Below are 5,000 nucleotides of genomic sequence, written 5' to 3' on the forward strand. Positions count from 1 at the left end.
ATTAAAGCTATGCGGTATCATTGGTTGGCCGATCATGTTCTTGTTTGATTGTTGGTCGATCGACTAGTGATACTTGTATAGTCTAAGTGTCTAACACTACATGAGTACTGAACTCAGGCGTATATATGGTTAACTAGGGATTGGTTGTTGACTTGTTTTAATGCAGGTTCCCGTTACTTGAAGCTAGATCATGGCAGGAGGCCAAGTCTAACTTAGTAACGGTTTGCTTAGCCTTAGCTTTTATTGCATGCTAGGGCTAGATTGATTGTTATTTTGGGTTGTCTGGTTAGAGTCTAGGTTGCGGGTAGAGGCCGCCAGCTCACTGAGTAACATTAGGTTACTCATCCAACTCCGTTGTCCTTTTTGCAGGTCGCTTTAGGTAAGGATGATCGGATAGCTTGGTGCTGGACGTTAGGACCGCCGGTGTAGATTTTCATGCCTTTTGTAAACGGTATTGTGGATTTGTGTTTAGTTGACTCGATTTGGCATTAGGCCGGGACCGGTCTCGAATTATATCAATGTATGGATATTTCTCGAATCAATAAAGTAATTGTTTTATATGCGCTTCATGAGTACTCTGATATTTGACTAGTCCGGTCTAACACAACGTTAGGTCGTAGTACGGGTTGAAAAGCCTTAGGCCTCGATCTAACGGAAAACGCTAACTCTAGGTACGGGTTGCAAAGCCTTATGCCTTGACGCAGCGGGACGAGTTAGTGGATGAACTGGTCTAGGTCGTGGAGTAAAGTTTGTGACTCTGACCGGATCGTCCCTAACCCGTCACGTAGCGCTTCCGGACCATGGTGTTGGGTTGGACGGTCAGTCATGTTCTTGTTTGATTGTTGGCTGGCCGGTTGGCTCATTCATCTCCAACCCTGGGTGTTGGACGGTCGATCGGTCATGTTCTTGTTTGATTGTTGGCCGGTTGATCGACCATATGTCTAGGACGGTTCGGGGGTGTTACAGAGGTGGTATCAGAGCATGGTTTCGTCCATGCTTCCGGAACTCATGATTTAATCGGTTTTAAATATTTATCGAGTCAAAATGAGTCACAAAAGGCATTAGGGAAACCGGTCACGTCCAGCGATAGGATTTGTGGTTTTAGGAATTAGGATTGAGATAGTGGAATCTAGAATTGTTAGGTTGCTTGGGTAGAACTGTTAGGTTGCTGGTTAGAATTGCGGTTAGGTTGCATTGTTAGTATTTGCTGGGTTAGTAGATTATTTGTTAATTGTTACTAACTTGCATGTGAGGTGTTCTTTTGAGTTGCAGCGAGTAAGTGTGTTTGTTGATCGGAACTTTAAGGGATGAAAACCTTAAAGTGGAGGGAGTTCGAGGCCAAACCCAAACCCGAAGCGAAAGAGGAGAGACAGATTCAGAGAACTGGGCTGTGGTATGGACTGGACAGATGGGAAGAAACAAGACTTCGTTGGGAAAGGACTTCATCAGTATCTGGGAAATGAGAGATCGAGGAAATGGTTGGAGTAATCAGAGGCGCAGATTGGCAAGATCGTATCATGGGAAATTAGTTGGGCAGCAAAGTAAAAACTAAGAAGAAGACGCAGTGATCATTCAAGTGAAGATTTATGAAGATGATTGTGGTGACATTGGGAAGGACACTCAAGGGACAGTGAAAGGCAGAGTGAAGAGATATGAAGACGATTATGGCGACTTTAGACAGTATACACAAAGGGACATGGGCAAGCAAAGTAAAGAGTTATGAAGACAGTTGAGATTAAGTGAAGCATGAGAAATCAAGAAGTGAAGAAATGAAAGGATTCAAGACCGAGGAAATGCATGGAGATGTATTAAGATGGAGCGAGTTCAGAATCAGAAAATCTAGAAGAAGACTGAAGAAATCAAGGGGAGATATCTAAGGCCAACCGATAAAGAAGCACATCTAGTGATCAAGACAAAGTTATGTAACTAGGAGTTATGGAGGAGTTGTTATCAAGGTGGAGCAAGTTCAAAATCCAAAGTGTTCATGGAGACCAAAGAAACCGAGAGAAAGGCGAGCCAGCAAAGAACCATATCTTATGACCAAGACCGCAAGACGAAGTTATTCAAAAGCTGAACATCATCACTACACATCAAGGAGGAACATTTCGTGAAGCTAAGCAATTGCGCAACTAAGAATTCGAGGACGAATTCTATTAAGGGGGGGAGAATGTGATAACCCGCCCTTTGGGATAAAATGGTCGAGAGAGCAAAAGTCAGAATCCAGAGCCGAGCTTTTGGGAATCAAAGCAATTGAAGGAATGTTAAGTTTTGATCACTTAAGACTTAACATGGATCGAAGAAAATAGAAGATTGGTCGAGAATCAACTTTCTGGTTGAGTCGCGGGCAATACAGATCGATCGGGAAATTTGAAGTACGAGAAGGTCGAAGAATGATCGTGAGTGAAGCATGAGTTGAGATAAGCTGCTCTACCATTGTTAGAAATGTCTTAGATTGATCAGACGGCAGTTTTGGAAGAATCACATTTTTGAAGCACGACGGTTTAGAAGCTCGACGTTTTTGAAGATTGACGTTTCTTCATCGCGAAGTTTTCTCGGAATATCTTCGTATCAGTAAAATATTATTCTGAAGATATTATAAGTCGGAAGCAGGACGGGAATTAAGCAGGACGGGAAGCAAGCACGACGGGATTGAAGCACGACGGGAAAACCCGAAGTTGGGCAAAAACCCTAATTTCGGTATTACGAAATTCTTTGAGGAAGCCGGAGGCTCGGGAAATATTTTTAAAGGATATCAAACATCATCTGTAGTTTATTAAAAATATTCAGAGAATCAGAATGGGAGCGGAAAAATATTCGGGATTGATCGCGGGTCAGAAATTCACAAGAAGGGTCGAAATCGCGCAAAGGAACCGAGAAGCTCGAGGTGGCTTGATCAGAAGGGATAAGAACGTGGTGGCAACTGTCTAACCAGCTGAGTGTCAAGAGAAGCTCGAGGTGTCACCGTGCATGGAAGCTGCACATGCAGCTTGACATGTAGAAGCACGAGGTGGATCGCCAAGCACGAGATGTCGCGACGCATGGAACCGAAGCATGCTGATCGACATGTGTGAGGATGTGTGGCGCCTTGCATGAGCTCCAGTCATGCAGCCTGACATCTGGGAGGAGTGGTGGCGTCCTGCATGTGTCCTGGACATGCAGCCAGCCATGTGGAGCACGAGGTGCCGCCGTGCATGCGTCCGGAGCCATGCGGAGCGACACACGGGCTGCCACCAACCTGAAGCTGATTGGCTGGTGTCTCCTATATAAAGACCACGACCCCTTCTCATTTCATTCATCCATACCTTTCAAAAGCAAGTTAAAAAAGTGGGTTAGAGAGAGAGAAAGAAGTAGAAAAAGAAAGTAAGAGGTTCTGAGCTATTTCGAGAGTTTTAGAGAGTTTTCGAGATCAGTTTCTCTACTGATTTCAAGTCAGCGCCTAGGGAAGGTTCTGGCCAACTGAAGATCAACCAATTGAAGATCAATTCAGATGGGAAGCAAGTCAACGTGGTTAGAGAGAGAGAGAAGAAAGAAGTGTAGCTGAGTTCTGAAGACCGATACTCCACCGAGAAGGCCAGTTCCGTCCAATCGGCGATTCTCTACGATTGTGACGCGGAAGCTCTGTCCAATTCAATCCGTCCAAGCCAGTCATATTCTCCTACAATCAAGTGGAGGTGCTGTCCAAGATTAGTTCAGTTCCATGGGTTCAGATCAGTCGAAGTTCTCCTCGATACTCCGCCGAAATGTCCGAAGAACTGTCCAGCAGCTAAAGGAGATTCTGTCCAGATCAGTCTGTCCAGACGTGTCAGTTTCTTCATGATGAAGCCGAGGTTATGTCCAAGTCAAGATCAGTCCAGTCCAGTCCAGTCAAGGCGTCCCTTGGGTTTTGGCCAAGTCCTCTCCGATCAACCAGCTGCTTCTCGCCTAGAACACTGTGAGTTGGTTTGTTTGAATTCCACTTGGAATTTAGGGTAGATCGAGTCTGCATATAGATTAGAATGATCACGCTATTGAATGGTAGAGTCCTTAGGGTTATTTTATTTATGGAACCGGACTCAGTTTAGCAAGGGCTAAGCTGAGATGAATGGAATTAAGACTGAGTTAATAACCTGACTAGGACTAGGGCTAGGATGCATCATGTTTTCTATTCTTGCGTGTTGATATGGTTGAGTGCAGGTTCCCGTTATCTTTAAAGATAGTTTCATAGCAGGAGGCTGGACTATCTGGATAACGGTTTGATTTATTTGTTTAGTATTGATATTATTGTTTAGTTATTAGTACTAAGGGTCTTAGGCCATATAGGCCGGACTACTGGTACTATGGTTAGTCTTGTAGAGTCGAGTGTCTAGTTAGGATCTGGAACTTTATCTTTAGGTTAGGTTCTAGATTGAGTTTGTGTTGTGTGAGTGTGCCGACAGTATGTGCGTACCCGCCCATACTAGGCTTGTGTAGGGGTGATTAGTGTTTCCTCGGCCTCGTACCCAGCGGGTTCAAGGAAACCCCTTATTCGCTGGATCGGGAAGACTCAGAGAGACGGGATCATGGCCTATGGCTGAGTATTACACGACGGTGTAATGTGGCAGTGACCCGAAGGACTGTGGGCTGTCGCGCGGTGACCCGAAGGACTGTGGGCCGCGGTCGGTTGAAAGTTCCTTCTTCTGGCCTTTGTGGTAGGGAGATAGGATATTGCCGATAGAGAGGAGGAACACGAAGTCACCAGGGCCCAGGTTAGAGTGTTGTGTTAGTGTGTCGTAGAGGGTTATGGGATCCTCGAGTTAGGGTAGCACCGATATACGGTGTTACGTGTTAGATCGAGTCGTAGATACTCATAGTCTTATTATTGTGATTGTGTTTGTGGTTGATTGATTTGCTTGCAGGTTCTGACATTAAGTCCTAAGTCTGGTTTAGGTACCGGATTAGGCTTGGTGTGTATTTGTTAGTGTAGGCCTGACGTTGGCCTGTATGTGTTTGAGGGATTGCTTGTGAAGGGTGGTGGATATTAA

This window comes from Brassica napus, unplaced genomic scaffold, assembly GCF_020379485.1.
Source record: "Brassica napus cultivar Da-Ae unplaced genomic scaffold, Da-Ae ScsIHWf_1510;HRSCAF=2107, whole genome shotgun sequence".
NCBI classification, from domain to species: domain Eukaryota; kingdom Viridiplantae; phylum Streptophyta; class Magnoliopsida; order Brassicales; family Brassicaceae; genus Brassica; species Brassica napus.